At 37.3% G+C, this 23,239-nt stretch overlaps 1 long non-coding RNA gene across 1 annotated transcript in view; it reads right to left on the minus strand.

Moving 5' to 3' along the window:
• The window catches only part of LOC309651832, a 437,596-nt gene that overhangs the window by 173,682 nt on the left and 240,675 nt on the right, over positions 1-23,239 (minus strand). The window lies entirely within an intron of this gene.

Consider the following 23,239-nt stretch of genomic DNA (forward strand, 5'->3'; position numbering starts at 1 on the left):
ACTCTGTTCTGGGGTCCATGTTCCCCTCAGTCCTCCCTCAGGGCCCTCACCTTGACTCCTCGCAGGACCTGGGATTCTCTCCTGTGCCCGCCTGAGACCCCGCCCCTTATGCCCTCTCCCAAACCTCTCTGAGACCCCGCCCCTTACACCCCCTCCCCAGCGTCTCTGAGACCCGGATGTCAGGAAGTGCTGCACGTGCTCATCCCGCCCTGTGGCCTCCCAGGGCCCACTCTGTTCTGGGGTCCGTGTTCCCCTCAGTCCTCCCTCAATGCTCTCACCTTGACTCCTCGCAGGACCTGGGATTCTCTCCCGTGCCCACCAGACACCCCTCCCCTTACACCCCCTCCCCAGCCTCTCTGAGACCACGCCCCTTACACCCCCTCCCCAGCGTCTCTGAGACCCCGCCCCTTACACCCCCTCCCCAGCGTCTCTGAGACCCGGATGTCAGGAAGTGCTGCACGTGCTCATCCCACCCTATGGCCTCCAAGGGCCAAGTCTGTTCTGGGGTCCAGAGTCCCCTCAGTCCTCCCTCAGGGCCCTCACCTTAACTCCACGCCGGAGCTGGGATTCTCCCCTCTGCCCACCTGAGGCCCCACCCCTTGTACCACGTCCCCAGTCTCTCTGAGACCCGGATGTCAGGAAATGCTACATGTGATCATCCTGCCCCATGGCCTCCCAGAGCCCCCTCTGCTCTGGGGTCCAGGGTCCCCTCAGTTCTCCCTCAGGGTCCTCACCTTGAATACTGACAGTTCATGGGCCGTCTCTTCTCCTTACCTGAGTCCAGCCCCTTCAGATCAATGCCTTTCCCTCCTTGAGACCATCTCCCCCAGCAGAAGACAGAGGACACCATATCAGGCTACAGCTTGTTGGGTCCTCCCTACTCTTATAGCAGGGACAGAGTAGGGCTAACTACTGTTCTGAGGTTGAAGGTCCCTTCCGTCCTTCCTCAGGGTCCTTGTCTTGACTCCTGGCAGGTACTGGGACTCCTTTCTCTGCTGATCTAATGACACATCTCTCTATCCAAGCCTCACTTCCCTGAGACCTGCATTCCCTGCTTCCCCAGAAGGAAGTCAGGGGCTTCCACATCCCTCTGACTTGGGGCCAATGGGAGCTGACTGCAGGGACAGGGTAAAGCTGGGACCCCTCTCTTCTGGTTTGGGAGGTTCCTTCAATGCTCCTTCAAGATCTTCACCTTGAAAGAATGGAATGGGCCAGAGACAACCACCCTCCAAAAAAAAAAAGATCTTCACCTTGGCTCCCGGCAGGGCCTGAGACTCCTCCCTCTTGTGACCTGAGTATGTCCCCTTCCAGGCAAGGCTCTCACTGCTCTGAGATCCCCAGGGCAGAACTGAGGGAGGCTCACAGCCTGACAGCTCTGCTAGGGGTCTCCCAGAACTGTCATCAGGTGTGGAGCTGGATAGTCTGGACCTTCTGGGAGGATGCCCCAGCCTCAGTCCTCACTCCTGAGGGTCCTCAACTTGGCCCCTGGGTCCTTGGTTAAATGCTGGCTGGGAGAGCTCCCTCTCTGTCAGCTCTGAGCATCTGGTCAGCTGCATCCCTTGTAGAGAATGATTCTGTAGCACAAACTAGATTCTAGCTGGGGAGCTGCAGTGCCCCTGACCATGGGGGAGGGTCAGAGAAGAAGCAAACCTTTCAATGGAGTCTCTTCACCAGCCAGCCAGACTTCGGAAACATTTTGTTCTAAAAGATTCATTTTCTGCACGGAAGAGGCTGAGCAGCAGCATTAGGGGAGGTCCTGCTCGTTTGAAATTATCTAACATTTCATAGTCCAGAGCACCAACTTTCATTTTCTTAATCCTCATTCCTAGTAAAAAAATTTTTTACATCTCTACCAAGTGTATATTTAGAATATATATAAAATTTCATGAAAGAATACCTACACTTAGTGTGTGGATCACTCTGATAGCTCCTGTTCTATTTCCAGTCCATTCTTTATCTTCTATGAAAATAATTTTTTGAAAAGCCAGTCCTCAGTCACTTGTCAAAAGTTCGGAAATAACAGAAGTAAAACCAATGAATCACTGGAGTAGTAATTAGTAAAAGTTTATTCTGTGCATGCCAAAAAGACAGTTTGTGAACACAGAGCACTCAAACCAAACATGGAATGAGGCTCAGGGGTATATTGTTATAAAGCAGCTTATATAGTGGGAAGACAGTGACTGTTTATTCTTCACAGTGGTTGGTTATAATATTTGAATTTTCTTAAATGATAGGGAATTGGTTAGTGATTACCTCATATCAATTTTGGGAAACAATTTAAGTTTTGCTTATGATTTCCAGAGGCATAAGCAAGAAGTGACCCAGATCAAGTCAGTCCTGAAAAATAAGCTAAATTAAGCTTTGTTTGTATGACTAAATTGGTTTTATCTGCTCAGGGAATTTTTCAAGGTTAGTCTCCATTTGTTTTTGATTTTAACACACTAAAATGGTTTCAGGTGGTTATTAGCACAGACTTTGGGGCCCTACTACCTCAATTATCTCATCTCTCCTGCTGTCCTGATACTATCCCAGGGCTACTGGTATCTGTGGTCAGAGGGCCTGCCTCTGGTTTGTTCAATGAAAAAGGCAGAAGTTTAAAATCTTTTCTCCTTATCCATCCTGCCATCTGCATCTCTGCAGCCTACAGCCCCTCCCCAACTTCCACGCTTCTCCCCACCCCTCCTCCCCAAACACAGGAAAGAGCTCCTCACAGCCATCAGTCTTCCCCAGGGGTGTCTCAAGTTTTGTTGTTTAGATTTTGTTGTTGATTTCCGCCCCCCTCCTTTCTATAGTTATTGAGAATTGATTTGGGGAGTGGAAGTCCGCAATCTGAACCTGATGGTCATCTTGGCATCTACAGGTAAGACACTAAATCAGTAAATAATTTAAGTATAATTCACATCTTTGTAATCTTCTGTTCCCCATTAATGAATATGTTTCACTGCTCGATTTATTTGGGACTTCTGGCTGAATCAATAAGAAAGCTTTTATATTTGCCTCCATTAATATCTTGTACATGTTTGTTAGGATTCTTTTTAGGTAATTTTCTTGACTTTGTTGCCATTGTGAATGAGGTATTCTCTATTTCATGTTCTAACTAGTTATTGCTTTTAGATGGCAAGCTTCTTGATTTTGCTATAATGATCTTCCATATACATTTCTCTGAAGTCTCTCAATCGTTCAAATACTCCACATATTTTATAGATAATATTGTCACCAAATATTATCTTTCTTTTCAATATTCATATTTCTTTTTATTTTGACATTCATTGCTTTATGTGTCCCAGTGCAGTTTTGAACAGTAGAGGAGAGAACATTCATTTCTGTGTTGTCTGTCCCTGGCTTTAATGGAATTTCTTCTAGTATTTCACATTTAAATGTGTTTGCAATAGACTTTAGGAAATTGAAGTTCTATTCTAATGTTAGCTTACTTTTTTTTTTAAAACCACAAACTTTTGTTGAATTTCTTTCAAAGGCTTTTATGTACCCATTGATGTGATCAAGTGTTTATCCTCCTCTAATTTGTACAGGGAATTATAATTGAAATTATTTTCTAATGTTAAATCATATTTTTATTCCTCAGACACAGCCCATTTGTTCATTTAATTCACTGCTATGTTGAATATGCTATGAAATTATTTAGAATATTTGCTTCTATGTGAGTGAGCATGGCTTAAGTGTTCTTTTCATGGGGTGTTCTCATCTGGTTTTCGAATCAAGGAGCAATAGCCTGGCAAAATGAGTTGACTAATTGACCGTTTTTATATGCTTTGGAAGAGTTTACATAAGATGGTAATTTGTTTCTCCCTGAATATTTGGTAAAACTGGCTTCCAAAACTGCCTTGTGCTGGAATATTTGATGGTAGCTTGAGTTTTGAATACTGTTTCAGTTTATATTGTTTGATTAATAATAATTAATTGACCACTTTTAAGTGGTCAATTTCACTTAGGATTTCAAATTTAATGGCATGATATTTACAATAAAAACTTTTTATTACAGAAATTATCAAACATATACAACAATAAAGAGATCCCAGTTCTCTTTATTCTATAATATAATGAACCCAGTATACCTGACACTCAGCATCAACAAGCTTCAATACAATCTGGTTCCAGTTGTACCCTCACATTCCCCTATTTCTTGCTACTGGAATAACTGGAAGCATATTCAAAACATCATACCATTTTATTTCTAAATTTTTCATATGACTTCATAAAAGACAGACTCTTTATGTTACATAAATCCAATATAATACTTTTCTAAAAACTTAAATAAGTAATCTTCAAATGCCCAAGTATTTTTCATATTTACCTAGCAGATATATACTTTAAAAAAATTAGTTTCTTTGAATCAGTGTCCGAATAGGATCTAATCACTACAGTTGTTTTTTATGTCTCTTAAGTCTTTTTTAATCTGTAATTCCTTCCCTTTTACCTCTTTTTCCTTGCAATTAATTTTTTTGAAAAAAAAAGAAAGGATTTGTGTTTTGTTTAGTTTCTCTCAGTATGAATTTTGCCAAATGCAACATTTGTGGTGTCCCTTAACATATTCTTCAGACCTTACTTTCTGACACTACAACATACCCCAGACTCATTTTGTATATCTACTGCCTTAGTTCTAGAATCAGCCATTTCTCCAAATAACCCTAGTTCTTTTTATTAGATGATGATTTTAAGAAACTTAGATCCACCTGGACCAAACTATAATTCAAAAAGATACATGCGGGCTTCCCTGGTGGCACAGTGGTTGAGAATCTGCCTGCCAATGCAGGGGACGCGGGTTCGAGCCCTGGTCTGGGAAGATCCCACATGCCGCGGAGCAACTGGGCCCGTGAGCCACAACTACTGAGCCTGCGTGTCTGGAGCCTGTGCTCCGCAACAAGAGAGGCTGCGATAGTGAGAGGCCCATGCACTGCGATGAAGAGTGGCCCCCGCTTGCCACAACTAGAGAAAGCCCTCACACAGAAACGAAGACCCAACACAGCCAAAAATAAATAAATAAATACATAAATAAAAAGATACATGCACCCCTGTGTTCATAGCAGCACTATTCACAATAGCCAAGACATGGAAACAACCTAAATGTCCATTGACAGATGAATGGATAAAGAAGATGTGGCACATATATACAATGGAATATTACTCAGCCATAAAAAAGAATGAAATAATGCTATTTGCAGCAACATGGATGCAACTAGTGATTATCATACTAAGTGAAGTAAGTCAGAAAGAGGAAGATAAATACCATATGATATCACTTATATGTGGAATCTAAAATATGGCACAAATGAACCTATCTACAAAACAGAAACAGACACACAGACATAGAGAACAGACTTGTGGTTACCAAGGGGAAGGGGTGGGGGGGGGAAAGACTAGGAGTGTGGGATTGGCAGATGTAAATTATTGTATATAGGATGGATAAACAACAAGGTCCTACTGTATAACACAGGGAACTGTATTCAATATCCTGGGGTAAACCATAATGGAAAAGAGTATGAAAACTATATATATATGTGTATAACTGAGCCACTTTTTTGCACAGCAGAGATTGACACAACATTGTAAATCAACTGTACTTCAGTTTAGAAAAATAAAATTAAAAAAAGAAACTTAAGGGCTTCCCTGGTGGCGCAGTGGTTAAGAATCCACCTGCCAATGCAGAGGACACGGGTTCAAGCCCTGGTCCAGGAAGATCCCACATGCAACAGAGCAACTAAGCCCGTGCACCACAACTACTGAGCCTATGCTCTAGAGTCCGCGTGCTACAACTACTGAAGCCCATGTGCCTAGATCCCATGCTCCACAACAAGAGAAGCCACCGCAATGAGAAGCCCACACACCGCAATGAAGAGTAGCTCCTGCTCGCTGCAGTTAGAGGAAAACTGCGCACAGCAATGAAGACCCAACGCAGCCAAAAATAAATAAAGAAAGAAAGAAAGAAAGAAAGAAACTTAGATCTCAGTGCTAGGTATGCTTGTTGCTACAGGGGAGTTGTTACTTATAGGCCTTCTCAAGTAACCGAACAATGAAATATGTAAGTGTATATTAAACTGTGTGTGTACACATACCCATGAATATTTATATTTGTAGCCATCTGTAGCTATATAAAGGTCAATGTGAGTTTATGCTGATGTTTCCAACTCTAATCCATTATCACATTATCCTCCCCTTGCTTACTTGTAACATCCCACTCTAATAATGAGAAACTTGACTCCCACCATCCACCAATCTATTTAATTAATTGTTCAATTCCAGTATACATGGATAGTGGTTTCAGAATTGTGAAACTGTACTACTGTGGGAAACAACTGTACCAACTAGGGTACAGAACTTATGTGCAGTTTCTTTTGACTTTAATCTTATAATACTCATCTCTAAAGTTACTTAGGGCAGCAACTTTCCCTTCATACTTTTCAGTGAGGTTGTTTCATACATTTTTAATGCAGTTAGAATATTTTGCCACATTCCGCAATCCAACCTGGGATTCCTTGACCGCCTAAATTAATTATTTTTATTTTCATACATTACGACTGTCAAGTTCTTTTTTGACTAATACATACTGTCATGTATTCACCATTACAGTATCATAAACAATAGCTTCACTGCCCTAATAAATCCCCTTTGTTAAACTATTTAAACCATTTTTTATATGTTTACCATTTCTATGATTTGTTTCCCTTTCCAGAATGTGATATAAATGGAATCACACACTCTCTACTCTTTTGGAACTGGCTTATTTCACTTAATAATATGCATGCAAGATTTATTTATACCTTTGCACATCTTGTAATTCTTTTTTTATTGATGAATAGCATTCCATTGTAAGGTTGTAACAGTTTGTTTATCCATTCATTTGTTGAAGGACATCTTGGTTGCTTACAGTTTTGCACGATGTGCAGGTTTTTGTGTGGACATAAGTTTTTAAATCAGTTGGGTAAATATCCAGGAGTATGCTTGCTGGATCTTATGGTAAGACTATGTTCAGTTTTTAAAGAAAATGCCAAATTGTCTTCCAAATTGGATGTACCATTTTGCATTCCTACCAGAAGTGAATGATAGTTCCCTTTTACTCTGCGTTCTCATCAGCTATTGGGCGTGTAAGTTTTTTTCAATTTTAGACATTCCAGTAGGTAAAGGTATCTCATTGTTTAATTTGCAATTCCCTAATAACGAATTATATTCAGCATCTTTTCCTATGCTTGTTTGCCACCTGTATATTTTCTTTGGTGAGATATCTGCTTAGATATTTTGCCTAGTTTTTAAATGAGTTGTTTGTTTTCTATTGTTGAATTTTAAGAGTTCTCTGTATTTTGTATGCAAGCCTTTTATCAGATAGATATTTTGCAACTATTTTCTCCCAGTGTATGGCTCGTCTTTTCATTCTCTTAATAGTCTTTCACAGAGTTCACATTTAAAAAAACATTTTTTAAATCTAACTTATCAATTTTTCCTTTCATTCATCATGCTTTTGGTGTTGTATTTTAAAAACTCATCACTGATTCTAAGGTCATGTAAGTTTTCTCCTATGTTTTCTTATGGAGATTTTATAGTTTCTTCAGTTTACATGTAGGTCTACAGGTTATTTGGTGTTAATTTTTGTGAAAGGTATAAAATTTTGTCTAGATTTATACCTAGATTTTTTTAGATTTATACCTAGTTACTTTATTTTGGGGAGAGTATTGTAAATGTTATTTTTTTGTGTAAATGTTATTTTTAATTTAAAAGTCCTTTTATTCATTGCCAGTATGTAGAAAAGCAATTGACTTTTTAAATATTAATCCTGTTTCCTGTGGCGTTGCTACAGTCACTTTTTAGTTCCAAGAGTTTTTTGTTGTTGTTATCAATTCTATGGGATTTTCTACATAGACAAACATTTCTTCAGTGAACAAAGGAGATGTAATTTTTCCTTCCCCAATTATACATCTTATCCTTCTTTTCTTTACTTTACTCTTCTTATTGTGCTAGCTAGAACTTCCAGTGCAACATCAAATAGGAGATCTCAGAGACGTCCTTGCCTTTTTCCTGATCATAGGTGGCAAGCATTGAGGAAATTTCCTTCTATTCCTAGTTTACTGAGACTATTTTTATCATGAATATGTGTTGGATTTTAACAAATGCTTTTTCTGCATCAGTTGATATGATAATATGATATTTTTTCTTTAGCTTGTTGATGTCATAAATTTCATTAATTGATCTTTTAATGTCAAAGCAGCTTTGGATACCTGGAATAAATCTCACTTGGTCATGGTGTATAATTATTTTTATCCATGTTGGACTTGATTTGCTTATATTTTATTGAAGGTAATTGGATCTATGTTCATGAGAGATATTGGTCTGTAGTTTTCCTTTCTTGTAATACCTTTAACTGGTTTTGGTGTTAAGGTAATGGTCTCACAGAATGAGTTAAGAGTGTTCCCTCTGCTTTATGTTTTGGAAGATCCTGTGGAGGATTGCTGTTAATTCTTCTTTAAAAGTTTGGTAGAATTCACCAGTGAAACCATTTTGGCCTAGTGATTTCTCTTTTGAAGGATATTAATTATTGACTTAGTTTATTTAGTAGATATAGGTTTATTCAGGTTACATTTTTATCTTTGTGTGAGTTCTTATGGTTTGTGTCATTGGAGATAAGTTTATCTAATGTATTAAATTTGTGGACATAGAGTTGTCATAATATTCCTTCATTTCCTTATATTGGTCATCTATGTCATCTAATTTTTTTATTAGCCTTGTTAGACGATTATCAATTTTGTTGATCTTTTCAGATAACTAGTTTTGGTTTCACTGATTTTCTATATTGTTTTCCTGTTTTTAATTTCATTGATTTCTGCAGAAGTTCTTATTTCTTTTCTTCTGCTTGCCTTTGGCTTAATTTGCTCTTCTTTCTCTAGACTCCTAAGGTGTAATCTTAGGTTTTGATTTTAGATCTTTTTTTTTTCCTCTAATACATTAAGTGCTATTAATTTATCCCTAAGCACTATTTTTGCTATATTCCACAGTTTTTTATTATTTGCATTTTTTGGTAAGAATTCAAAATATCAAAACATTTATATTGGGGCTTCTTCACTGACCCAGAGGTATTTGGATGTGTATTGTTTAATTTATGAATTAAATTCTCTTTCTTCTCCTTCCTCTGATATTCCAGTTACTTAAATAGTACACCTTCTGAAATTGTCCCACCATTCTTGGATATTCTGTTTTGTTTTGTTTTTTCCCTTTTTTTTCATTTTTTTATTTCAGTTTAGGGGATTTCTATTGACATATTTTTAAGCTTACTGATTCTTTCCTCAGCTATGTCCAGTCTGTTGAGCTCACCAAAAGCATTCTTAGTTTATGTTATCAGTGGTTTTTTTCTAGCATTTCCTTTCAAATCTTTCTTAGACTTCCCATATCACAGCTTACATCTGCTTACTATCTGTCTTGCATATTGTCTCCTTTTTCAATTACAGCCCTTGACATGTAAGTCAATTATTTTAAATTCCCTGTCTGATAATTTCCACATCTTTGTCATATCTGAGTCTGTTTCTGATGCTTGCTTTGTCTCTTCAGACTGTATTTTTTCTTGCCTTTTAGCATGCCATGTAATCTTTTTTTGAAATGCCAGACACATTATATTGGACAGTAGGAACTGAAGTAAATTGGCCTTTATAGTGTGAGGTTTTATGTCAGTTTGGCTAGTATTGCACCTGTAGATGCCAGAGGCTTAAAATTCATCTACATCCTTTTTTTCCCTCTTCTGTTGTTTTTGGGTTTCCCTAGGAACTACATATTAAATAGATTCTTGTCTTGCAGTTCTTTCAGCTATAATCTACTGTTGTCATTATAATGGAGACATTGATATAGAGGGGACAGGAGAAAGAAGACTTCCATAATATTATGATTGAATCTCAGTCTTTTAGTATATCTATTTTTCTGGGCTGTGTCCTTCAGAAATTTTTCTTACTGCCCCTCCCAGCTTAGGTGAGACAAGAATGCTAGAGGTAGCTGGAGTAAGTTAATTGCCCTTCTGCCTACATGAGATAAGACTTTGGTAAACTCTTTTTTACTAGAGAGTCCATCTTTGTTATGGAGAATGTACTATGTGTATTTAAAAAATTGTAGCTTTCCCCCTCCCAATGCCAAAGAAATGAGGTGATTTTTCTTGGCTACTCACTATGAAAAACTGATGGGATTCTTGGAGGTAAAAGCTATAAAAAGTATAGCTTTTTATAAAGCACTTTTTAAAAAGTGCTCCCATAAGACTACAGATTCTGGAGTTTCTTTGTCTCATGCTAGTTTATATTCAGCCTCCAGAAAACTGTCAATGTTTCCATTGTTGAAAGATAAACTGAGGCATATTTAAAATTGTAACACTTTATTTGATCAAAAATAAATTTGAACTGGGCAGCACCAAACTGGAAGTGGTTAGGAGCACTTCATTGACAGGAGCTCAGGAAAAGCCTTTTATAGAGAAAAGGTAGAAGCAAAGTAAGGAAATTGTTGATTGGCTATAGCTTAAGGCCTAGTTGGCTATTTGTGATTGGTTGCTTTTAGATTTCAATTTTGTAAACTTGAGGCATTTATAGGTTTAGATTTTGGTTTGGTTACATAGGCTGCCATGGTGTTGGAGCCACCTCAGTCTAAAGGCCTCCTTGTTTAATTAATGTAATGCCATTTAAGTGTTCCTACCAATTTATAGCTCTATGACTTCTATTACTGGTAAGCTGTTCTCAGCTGTGTTTGTCTTTATTCACCTTTCTTTCCCAATTTTGGAGTGGCAGTTTTACGTGTAACCTCAATTATCTGATGAGTCTAAGAAAAATGATTGATTTTCAGTTTATTCATCATTTTCCTTACTGTAATGATGGGAGTGAAAACTTCTAAGTACTTTACATGTGACAGCTGAAAATGAAAGTGTACTACATTTTTAATGAAAATTTTAAACTTTATTTTGACAAATTAAAAAAATTACATAGTTAGAAAATAATGATACAGATACCCATGTACCCACTACCAGATTTTTATTTTGAACAGACCATTATAACCACATCTTAAGGCTTAATTTGAAGGACTGAGACCTCAGGCCAGTCAGTCTATTGGAATCTTTTTGAGTCTGCACAAGGGTGATCCAGTGTTATCCAAGAGAAAAGGTTTGGCTTCAATAGGTCACTAGGTTATTTCTATTTTTTGCTGTTGTAAGCCCTGACACTGCCAGTAACCTTGAATGCATGTTATTTTGCATATATGAGAATACATCTTTAGAATGATTTCATAGTAGTAGAATGTTTCTAGGTCAAAGACTATGTGCATTTTCTATTCTTCAGTCAACCTTGGTAATATATTAATGATTTATTTCCTAAAATATTGTCCATTTAATATGAATTGTCAAGTCTTCTGGCTAAAAGTTGTTTATTGTACTATTTTAAGATTTACATTCTCTAATATATTTTTATATGTCACCTTTTCTTCTTTTTCATGTCCATTCGAATTTTATTTCTCAAGACTTGCCAGAGATGTGTTAAACTATTTTTAATAACTACCTTAATGTTTGAGTTTATTAAGTTTTTCTTGTTTGTGTATTTTCTGTTTTATTAGTATCTGATATTATTTTGATTATTTCTTTCATCTTATATTTCTTTGGTTAATATTGATGTTCTTTTTCTAGCTTATTGAATTAAATATGGAATTTATTTAATTTCAGTGTTTCTTGTTTACTGAATAATTTCTAATGAATGCATTTAAGAGTATAAATTGTCTCTGAATATTGTTTTTTAAAAATCCCATTTAAAATGGTGTTAAAAAAATAACTAGGGATAAACCTAACCAAGGATGTGAAAGAGCTATACACTGAGAACAATAAAGCATTGATAAAAGAAATTGAAAATGATACAAAGAAATGGAAAGTTATCCCATGCTCTTGGATTGGAAGAATTAATATTGTTAAAATGGCCATACAACTCAAAGCAATGTACAGATTTAATGCAATCTCTATCATATTATCCATGACATTTTTCACAGAGCTAGAACAAATAATCGTAAAATTTATATGGAAACACAAAAGACCCAGAATTGCCAAAGCAATTCTGAGGAAAAAGAACAAAGTGGGAGGCTTAACCCTCCCAGACTTTAGAGAATACTACAAAGCTACAGTAATCAAAATAGCATGGTATTGGTGCAAAAACAGACAAATAGATCAATGAAACAGAATAGAGAGCCCAGAAATAAACCCACACACCTACGGTCAATTAATCTTCTACAGAGGAGGCAGGATTATACAATGGAGAAAAGACAGTCTCTTCAGCAAGTGGTTTTGGGAAAGCTGGACAGCCCCATGTAAATCAATGAAGTTAGAACACATCCTCACACCATACACAAAAGTAAACTCAAAATGGCTTAAAGTCTTAAATATAAGATATGACACCATAAAACTCCTAGAAGAAAACATAGGCAAAACATTCTCAGACATAAATTGAAGTAATGCTTTTTTACATCAATCTCCCAAGGCAAAAAAAAAAAAAAATGAAAATAAATAAATGGTACCTCAAAAAAAAAAAAAAAAAAGGAAGAAAATAGAGCTCTAGTAAAAAGCAAAAAAAAAAAAAAAGGGACCTAATCAAACTTAAAAGCTTTTGCACATCAAAGGAAACCATGAAGAAAATGAAAATACAGCCTACTGACTGGGAGAAATTATTTGTATATGATGCAACTGACAAGGGCTTAATTTCCAAAATATACAGACAGCTCATACAACCAATATCAAAACAAAACAAAACAAACAACCCAATCAAAAAATGGGCAGAAGACTTAAATAGACATTTCTCCAAAGAAGACATACAGATGACCAACAGGCAATGAAAAGATGCTCCATATCGCTAATTATTAGAGAAATGCAAATGAGGTATCACCTCACATCAGTCAGAATGGCCATCATCAAAAGTCTACAAATAATAAATGCTGGAGAGGGTGTGGAGAAAAGGGAACTCTCCTACATTGTTGGTGGGAATATAAATTGGTGCAACCACTATGGAGAACAGTATGGAGGTTCCTTAGAAAACTAAAAATAGAGCTACCATGTGATACTGCAATCCCACTCCAGGGCATATATCCAGAGAAAACTCTTAATTCAAAAAGATACATGCACCCCAATGTTCATAGCAGCACTATTTACAATAGCTGAGACATGGAAACACCCTAAATGTCCATCAACAGATAATTGGATAAAGAAGATGTGGTATATATCTACAATGGAATATTACTCAGTCATAAAAAATGAAATAATGCCATTTGCAGCAACATGGATGGACACAGAGAGTCTCATACTAAGTGAAGTAAGTCAGACAGAGAAAGACAAATATCACATGATATCACTTATATGTGGAATCTAAAAAAATAATACAAATCATCTTATTTACAAAACAGAAACAGACTCACAGACAAAGAAAAGAAACTTATGGTTACCAAAGGGGAAAGGGAAGGCGGAGGGATAAATTAGGAGTATAGGATTAACAGACACAAACCACTTTATATAAAATAGATAAACCACAAGGATTTACTGTAAAGCACAGGGAACTATATTTAATATCTTGCAATAATCTATAATGGAAAAGAATCTGAATCTGTATACCTGAAACTAACACAATATTGTAAATCAACTATACTTAAGTATTAAGTATTTAAGTAGGTAAATAAATGAATGAATGAATAAATGAATATAACAAAATAGAAACAGACTCACAGATACAGAGATCAAACTAGAGGTTATCAGTGGGGTGCATGGTGGGGGGAGGGGCAAAATAGGGGAAGGAGATTAAGAGGTACAAAGTACTAGGTATAAAATAAATGATACAAGGATGTAATGTACAGCACAGGCAATATTTTATAATAACTTCAAATGGAGTATAATCTAAAAAAATATTGAATCACTATGTTGTACACTGGAAAGTAATATAATTTATAAACTGAGTTCAATTTTAAAAACTGTCAATTTTTTTAAATTTTGGGAATGTCTATTTCACCTTTTTTGACTAATACCTCTGCTGAATACAGCATTCTTGGTTGATAATTTGTTCTTTGAGCATTTACAGTATATTGTCTCCCTGTCTTCTGTCCTCCATTGTTTCTGATATAAAATAAACTATTATTCTTATTGATGTTCTCTTGTGAGTGAGAAGTCATTTTACTATTGTTGCCTTCAAGATTTTCTTTTTCTTTGGCTTTCAGCATTTTTATGATGATGTATCTGTTTGTGAACCTCATTGTCTTTATCCTACTTGAGTTCTTTGGGCTTCTTGAGTGTCTAGATTAATTTTTGTCATCAAATTTGGATGTTTTTGGCCATTGTTTACTTAAATATTTTTCTTCTCCTTTCTCTCTCTTCTCTACCTCTGCTATTTCCCATCATGTGTATTATGGTGTGCGTATTGGTATCCCACATTTCTCTGAGACTATATTCAGTTTTCTTTATTCTTTTTGTTCTGTTTTCAGATTGCATAAACTTTATTCCTGTTTCACTAAATTTGCTGATACTTTCTTCTACCATTTATTATTTACTGTTGAGTCCCTCTAGTCAATTTTGAGTTTTTAAATGTTTCAAATCAGGAATTTTCATTTAGTTCTCTTTAAAAATAATTTCTCTTTGTTAATATTCTCTATTTGATGAGATATTGTCTTCATATCTCTATTTACTCCTTTAAACATGGTTTATTTTAGTTCTGTGAACATATTCATAAGGACTACTTTGAAGTCTTTTTTAAATCTGACATGTGGCTGCTCTTGCAGGCAGTTTCTGTTGCCTGCTCTTTCCCCACGTATGGGTTAGGCATTCATGTTTCTTAGCATGTCTCATGATATTTTGTTGGAAACAACATTTTGGGTAATTCACTGTAGCAACTCTTGGAATTGCTGCCCATTCTGAGGCTTGTTTTGTTATTTGTTTACTTAGTTATTTGATGACTAGCTATATTATCTTAGTGAAGTGTATTTCCCCCACAGAGTGCAACCTCTGGTGTCACTCTTCAGAAGGCAAACTTCAGGCATATGCACAGTCATCCTAGAATGCCAGTGGTTTTAGCATACCTGTCTTTGTCTCTTTACCTGACCACACCATCTTTAAACTCCAGTGATTACTGACCAGTTCTTGATTGTTTTCAACTAAACTATGCTCTGGAACATAAATTGTTCCACAGACTGATCCCATTAAATTTGGACTCCTTTACAGATACAGTTTTTGAGTTCAATTTTTGAGACTTGTTCTGATCCAGTAGGGCCTTAGCTATCTCTTTCTCTGGTTCTTTCTGGCAAACTATCTAGCCTGTGGTTTAGCTTATGTCTCTAATAGATGTACCAGTATCCACTTAACTGCTTGTTGTAACAACCTCCATTGTTTTTAAGAGTGCTTTTAGGCTTGGACTTCCCCATACTGTGTATCAAATGAAGTCAGTTCCTTTAGGTAGTCTTCAGAGATCTCTGTTCCTATGGATTGCATCTTCCTGGTCAAAATCTCTGAGCCCATTGCTCTGGAGCTGGAAGCAGGGAGAGTGGAACTTTTTTTTTCTAAATAATACCCCTGCTTTAGTAGTGGGTTGCTTGGCATGGAGGGGAAGTGGTCAGTTGCCTCAGGTCTTTTTGGCTTGCCTCTCTTGGCATGGTAACTCTGCCAGGGTGAGGAACATAAGCGTTCCAGTATTCTCAGTGCACTGTTCCTAAGGGAAAGACTCTGTCCCACAACTGGGAGCTGGGTGAAAGAAGGGATTCTCCACTTCTCAGCTTTACTCTCCTGAAACTTAGCCTCTGAAACAGGTACCTTGGGATGGGATGAGAAATGCTGATTCCCATCCTTCCCAGGAAGATACCCAAAGCCCTTGACTGGGAACTGGAAGGAAAGGGAACTCTCTGTTTTTGGCTGCATGCACCTGGAGTGGAGTTTCCTTAACACTGTGCTGGGAGGGTGGAGGAAGGAAGTGGGTCATGGTTCAAATACCATAGACTCTCACTGTTCTTACCAAGGGTCAGTAAACTTTTTTGAATAAGTGTTTCTTAATTTGCATATTCCCTTAGGACTATTTCCAGATATTTTATACGGTTGTTTAAAAAATAATGGCTATGAATTTCACTGGGAGTGGATCCATGGAGCTCTTCATGTTGCCAATACAAGAAATGGAACACGCATGATGTAGTTTTTGTTAGTTGGTTTTAATTTTTATGTTTATCTTGGTTTCCTCGTAATTTCTTTCTCCATTTTCTTGTCCTCTCATTTTTGCTAGATGGATAGCATTTTATTTCTCCTCTCTACCATCGTCTACTCTTTTGTAAGCTCTAATATTTTCTTTCCATTCTGCAAGTTGTTGCCTTCAAATTTCTAGCAAATATATTTAAACTTACAACCTCCTGTTAACAAAGAATAGTAATCAAAATTTAGTTTCTCTCCCAAACAAGACTTTCAGTGAGCTTTTATTTTCTGCCCCTACCACAGTATCCAGGTTTTATTGATATCACCTGAATTTTTATTTCAAATCATTATTTTCAATAGTACATCACTGCTATTTTATAAGCCATTACATTAAAAATTGTGTTAATTTTGTAGCCTTATTATCAATAGCTATATATTGTAAACTGCAAGTTTTATTTTTTATTTACCACTGTTTCCTATATTTTGCCTTATTTTTGCTTGGATTCTGTTTTCCTTTTGCCCAGGTATGCCTCAGAATAATTATTTCAGCTATATGGCATGTTTTGTTAGTTTTCTGAGTCTGTGTGTGGCTCAGAAGGCCTTTATTTTGCCATCATACTTAATTGATAATTTTCCTGGCTAGGGAATTCTAGTTTAAAATCCTTTTCCTTCAGCATTGTATATACATTATTCCACTGTTTCTAACATCCTGCATTGCAGATGAGAGGTCTGATACAAGTCAGATTCACCTTTTTTTGTAGGTAACCTCTTTCTCTGTAGAAAATTTCAGTGTTTCCCTTTATCTACAGAATTCGAAACATGATCTGGGATGTGTCTAGGTTTCTTGTGATAAGTCATTAGTGTTGTTTTTCAAATGTTTCTGTTTCTTCTTCTGGGCACATTGTACCTCCCACACCCCTTGAAGTTACGTGTGGCTTTGTGACATGGATTGGGTTGGCCAAAAAGTTCGTTCGGGTTTTTCCAGAACATCTTACAGAAAAATCCGAACCAACTTCTGGGCCAGCCCAATATTAGCTAATAAGATTAGAGAAGACATGACATATCCCTTCCATGAAAGTTTTAATAGCAGTACACAATTTGCAACATTTTCCTTCCTCTGCAGTAGTGATTGTGAAAACCCACATTTATCTAAAGCCTCTGTAAGTCTAGACTCTGAGTAACTACAGTGAGCAAAGCCCTCCTGCTGCTCAACATTGAACAGACAGTATGAAAAAGAAATATTTTAATGTTTCAAGCCACTGATATTTTTTGGTTGTTTATTATAACAGCATAATCTAGCCTATCCAGACTGAAACAGGAGGGTATTACCATAACAAAAAACCAATAAAATTAATAATAATAATAGCATTGGCTGAGGTACCAGATGAGGGATACCAAATAAACTGTTATCAGGGGTTGGAAGAATGGTGACCCATGTTTTGTAATGGTGAAATATTTACTGAAACTTTTGCCTGTATTAATTTGTAAGGCAGATAATTTACCTAATGAATGTTTAGCTCTAGGAGAAGAGATTGGAATAGAGAATGTTGGCACTGTGTGTTAGTCACTGTTGACCACATTTGACAAGTTATTAAAAGAAAGTGCCAAGGTCAGAAAAGAATTGGCTGGTTTGCAAGCAGTGACAAAAGGTAAGAGTCCACAAATGTGAGGACTTGTAAAATTGGAAGAGACAATTGCAAGTTAGCCTCAATGAGTAAAAGATAAAACAAAGAAGTTTTTTTGTTGGCAATAGCTTCTTAAAACAGCCTTAGAGCAGGATTAAATCAAGGGCATGCTTATTTGACCAGTGTAAAGATCTCTGAATGGACTGCATTGTCTCAAAGGAAAGACAAATTAGGGCTGTTACCACAAGTAAATATTTTGTATTGGAAAGAATGGTTGAGGGAAAATAAACTTAGGGTCCAGCTCTCCCATAAAAGCCTGATAGGCTCAAGGTACTCATAGTTAAGTTGTGAGAAACATGAGTCTGAGAAAGCAAATAAATATAGTAAATATGCAAAGTGTGTTTAGTAATGAATTGTGGGTATGGTTATTGATATTTGGATCTGAGCCAAACTAAATAGGTAAGAAGCCTGGACAAAATTACTGTGACTGTTTGAAACTTAAAATGACCCTTGGGCTCCATATTTACTATAAAGAGGAAGCAGGTTGTGAGTTTTTCAGCCCACAAGGAGTAAATATTTTCTGATGCTCAATCCAGATGTGGTTAAGGAGGGTGACAGAAAAGAAAGACACCCTCTGAGGGCAGAGACAAGGTCCATAGGGAAAAACTGACCAGGGATCCCCCTTCCCAGGGAGCAGAATCAGGGCTTACCAAGGAATATTCTCCCTCCTTAGGCAGGGAACTCTTTCTGAGTATGTTTAGTAGAATTTAAGAGTTGCTGTTAGCCAGTGACTATGTTGTGATTCCTAATCTTCTCTCCAGAAGGGATTGTTATTGTGGTTGTTTTTGCCTGAATATTGGATATGAAGGGGCAGATAACTTTTCTTTTTAGTTCATAGTCTTCCAGAACAGATAAAGAAACTTCCAAACACTATTCAGAGATCCTAGATTTTGAGAGTATAAAAGTGATTGAATGAGACTTCTCAATTCCTCCCATGGGGAGTGGTAAATGTGTTCTGCATGAAGAAAAAAGAGTAGACAAAATATTTGGTGACAAGAAAGAAAGACCTTTCTTGAGGTAGTGACTAGTGGTATCTACTGAGTGTTTCTGTTCTCTTCTCAAGCACATGGTAGGATCTCTCTTCCCCACCCCTTGAAGTTAGATGAGGCCACTGTGATTTGCTTTACCCGAAAAATGTGAACCAAAGTTATATGTTTTACTCAAAGACAAGTTTAAATTGTCCATGTGCAATTTCCCACATTCTTTTACCCTGCTGTGTGCTCATGGAAGTAGGTATTGTGATGAAGTCAGCCAGGGTTCCCGATTATAATAAACAGGATCCCTGTGTTGACCTGCGGTGGACACAGTTGAGAAGGAAATAAACCTTTGTTGAGTTAAGCTCCGTGGTTTAAGGTAGTTTACTCCCACAGCATAATAGAGCCTAGTCTGGCTAATGCAATTTGGTCTTTTGTCTTCACCTTTTCAGCTGTCCTTTGCCCTTTGGGTGGCTATTCTACCCATTCTGACTCTTTGGGTAAGCATGATTCTCCTTAATGGCAGTTAGGAACATGTTAAGCAATCAAGGCAGCAAGGTGCCACAGTTGTTTTTTTATCTAAGGCAATCCACAAAAGCTATGAGGAAAATGGTATATCCCATCTTCTATCTCTGGGATTTCCTCATGTGTAGCAAAGCAACTGGTAGAAAACATGACATAATATGGATGCACAAACATCTGATCTACTTATACTTACTGTAACCATGTTAATGAGAGGTAAAAAAAAAAAAAAGGTCCAGAGTTTGCAGACTGTTTTTAATATTCCTATTTATTAATATTATCCTGAATGCACATGAGATTTCTGGAACAGAATAGATTGATCATTATTTACTTTCAAGATAATAACAATTTTGTAGTTCTCCTGTGCCCTAATTTCTTATACTTTGGACGACAAGATGAGAGTTAGATGTCACCCTACATAAACAATTTATATTGCAGACAAGGAATGCAGAAGAAATGATTCTGGGCATTTATATAGAAGGCGGGGGTGGGGGGGTGGGGGGGGTGGGGGGGCGGGGGGCTGTCCCTGTTGAAAGGAGAGAAAAAAATCTTTGCTCCTTGGGAAGGATCTGGTAGCCTTACTCTAACCTTTTGGAATGTAAATAAATCTTTCTAGGGGAAAGGTCAGACCATTGTCTCCAGCTTTACAATCTAGGAATGAAATGTAACACATACTTTGAGTGATAAATCTATCTGGAGTTCTCTTACTACACAATTGTAAATTACCTTCCAAGGCTTGCCCTTTTATCCCAGGTCCCAGGTTTCAGTAAGATTTGCTCAGCAAGCCCTAACTGTGCAGAAACATGAGCTATTTTCTCTACAGGCCCAGACAGGCCCAGTAAATCCTTTTTATTTAGCCCAAGAATATATCCATGTGATCTTACCTCTCTCCACTGCACAATTCCCTCCAAACCTCTTGCCTTGGCCTTCCTTTAAGTGGAAGCTAGATAGATAATGTGTTTTTCTCCCCTAATTACTGGTTATTTTACTTATATATGGCTCTTCTCAGTGCTATATAATTTACATAAAGGAGCCTAAAATTGGAACACCTGGTAGTCATACTTGTATAGTTAAATTTTGCTTGGACACTCAAGTTGAACTCCAATTATGTTCTTGGCTTGTCTTGGTCACTGGAATAAGGAAACATTATAGCCTGCTTAGTAACTTATCTGTTTCTCTCTTGATCTACCAATATAACACATTCTATAGCATTTTTAAAATAAATAAATTTATTTATTTATTTATTTTTGGCTGCATTGGGTCTTCATTGGTGCATGTGGGCTTTCTCTAGTTGTGGCGAGCAGGAGCTATTCTTCGTTGCGGTGCACAGGCTTCTCATTGCAGTGGCTTCTCTTGTTGCAGAGCATGGGCTCCAGGCATGCGGGCTCAGTAGTTGTGGCACACGGGCTCAGTAGTTGTGGCTCACAGGCACTAGAGCACAGGCTCAGTAGTTGTGACGCACCGGCTTAGTTGTTCCGTGGCGTGTGGGATCTTCCCGGACCAGTGCTCGAACCCGTGTCCCCTGCATTGGCAGGCGGATTCTTAACCACTGCACCACCAGGGAAGTCCCAACACATTCTAATTTTGTTAACTAAACCTTTCCCATTTCCCTCCTCAAATAGATATATTTCCCTCAGATCAGCACTAATTAGGTGAACACTTTCAATCTTAAGACTCAAGTTTTTCACTAATACAGGGACATTTTAGTTCACTATTATTTGGTTCACTATTATTTCATTCTCTTTGTTACTTATTTCTGGTACTCCTATTGTCTAGACATTTACTCTTTTAGATCTGTCCTCTAAGTCTCCTAACTTCTCTCTCATAATTTTCCTATCCTTTTCTTTGGCACCATATCTGGGGAGAATGCCACCAATTAATCTTCCAGTTCACTAATTTGCAACACATGTATTATCTTTCTGCTGTTTAATCATTTGACTGAGAGAGTTTACAATAATGATTGTTCAAAATAAGTAGTTTATCTGATTAATTCCTTTGCAGAGCTGACTGCTCTTAGTTAGTGGATTTCTACCCTCTTATATTTTATAGAATAATAATGACATCTATTTTTAAGTTTTCTATGTTTCCTTTATTAACTGTTTCTTCAGGGTTTTTTTTTTTTTTTCGTATGTGTACTTGGTGTCTTTCATTCATGTGGTTGGTTTTCCTTAAGTATTTGGTGATCCTTGTTTGTCTGTTCATATAAATGAGGATCTAACTCTGTTGTTCTCAATCTTGTTTGCTTATTACAATTGCCTTAGGAGCTTTTAAAAGCCCTGATACCATAACATAGACCAAATAAATAAGACTATCTAGAGGTGGTACCCCAGCATTGAATTTTTCTCTTTTTATTTACTTCTTTTTAGGGGTTTAATTTACCCACAGTATAGTACAAAAATTGTAAGTGTACTGCTCAATAGATCTTTATTTGAGTCTTATACACATATATATACAACACATTGTGACTCAGATAAAGACATAGACCAGGACTTCCCTGGTGGTTCAGTGGGTAAGACTCCGTGCTCCCAGTGCAGGGGGCCTGGGTTCGATACCTGGTTGGGGAGCTAGATCCCGCATGCATGCCACAACTAAGAAGTCCGCATGCCACTACTAAGAAGTCTGCATGCTGCAACTAAGAAGTCCTCATGCCACAACTAAAGATCCCACGTGCTGCAACTAAGACCTGGCACAGCCTAAATAAATAAATAAATAAATATTTTTTTAAAAAAAGACATAGACCAAAGGTTGGCAAACTTTTTCTGTAAAGGGCCAAATGTTTTTGGTTTTATGGTCCAGCCACTGTCTGTCACAACTACTGAACTCTTGTAGTACAAAAGCAGTGACGGACAATATATAAAGGAATGAGCATTTCTGACCCCTGATATAGGCCATTTCTAGCACTCCAGAAAAACTCCTTCTTACCCCTCCCACTTAATACTCTTCCAAAGGTAACCACTGTTCAGTGTCAGTATTTAAAGCTATCCAAGTGATTACAATATACAGCCAAGGTAGAGAATCACTGATTGATCAATACTAATAGATGTGTGTATTACCACAGAATAAGTAAAATTTCCTGTTCCCTATGCACTGACTCAAGATTCTGATTACAGAATCCTGACTATGTTGGGGTTGTGGACAAGCATTTCAGGAGCTCTATATCCCTTGTACACCTTGAAGATACCTGTGGAACTCTCCCAGAACAGACTCATACTTTGAAGAAAATAACACAATCAGTTGCTTTAAGAAATTATCACTGAAGCTGCTCCCCTACTCTTAACTACTTTGAAGATTCCCTCTATGGCTTTTTTCCACTCTTACCTATAGTTGCCTCTAATCATTAGGTCTTCCTGAGTTCAGAGGTCTCTTTCACACCTACACAGAGCTTTAGTTTACTCAGTTCTGTTAAGACCCACCATTAATTTTATCCCATTTGAATTCTAGCTTCCAAAATTTGCTCCATGTTGTAGACTATTGATGGCATTCTTCAAGGCCTTCTAATGCCAGTATGGGATTATTCTTATATTTACACTTCTCTCACACCTTCAATGGGATTTTGGGAGGGAGGAGAGGTAAACATAAGTTATCAGTAAGATATCTTGAAAGTGAAATTCCCTAAACATTTAGTTTAATAGGTGGCTGATGAACATGTAACGCTCGAGATATTTTGACCATCCTTTCCTCCATACAGATATACTTTCAATGACTACAGTGTTCTTCAAGAAGTCTAAGGGGGAATGTTTTCATCACCCTATAACTCTGGATGACCAAAAGGCAGGAGAGGAAGCCAAGGGGTGGAGGGACATGAATGAGTCAGAGTCTGATGAATGTATTTAATATTCTGTCTCTCTTTCACCCTCTTCCTTTAGGTGGCAGCAGAGATAAGGTTGTTATGTATCATTTACTATACATTT

Source organism: Balaenoptera physalus (genome assembly GCF_965194825.1).
Source record: "Balaenoptera physalus genome assembly, chromosome: X".
NCBI lineage: Eukaryota > Metazoa > Chordata > Mammalia > Artiodactyla > Balaenopteridae > Balaenoptera > Balaenoptera physalus.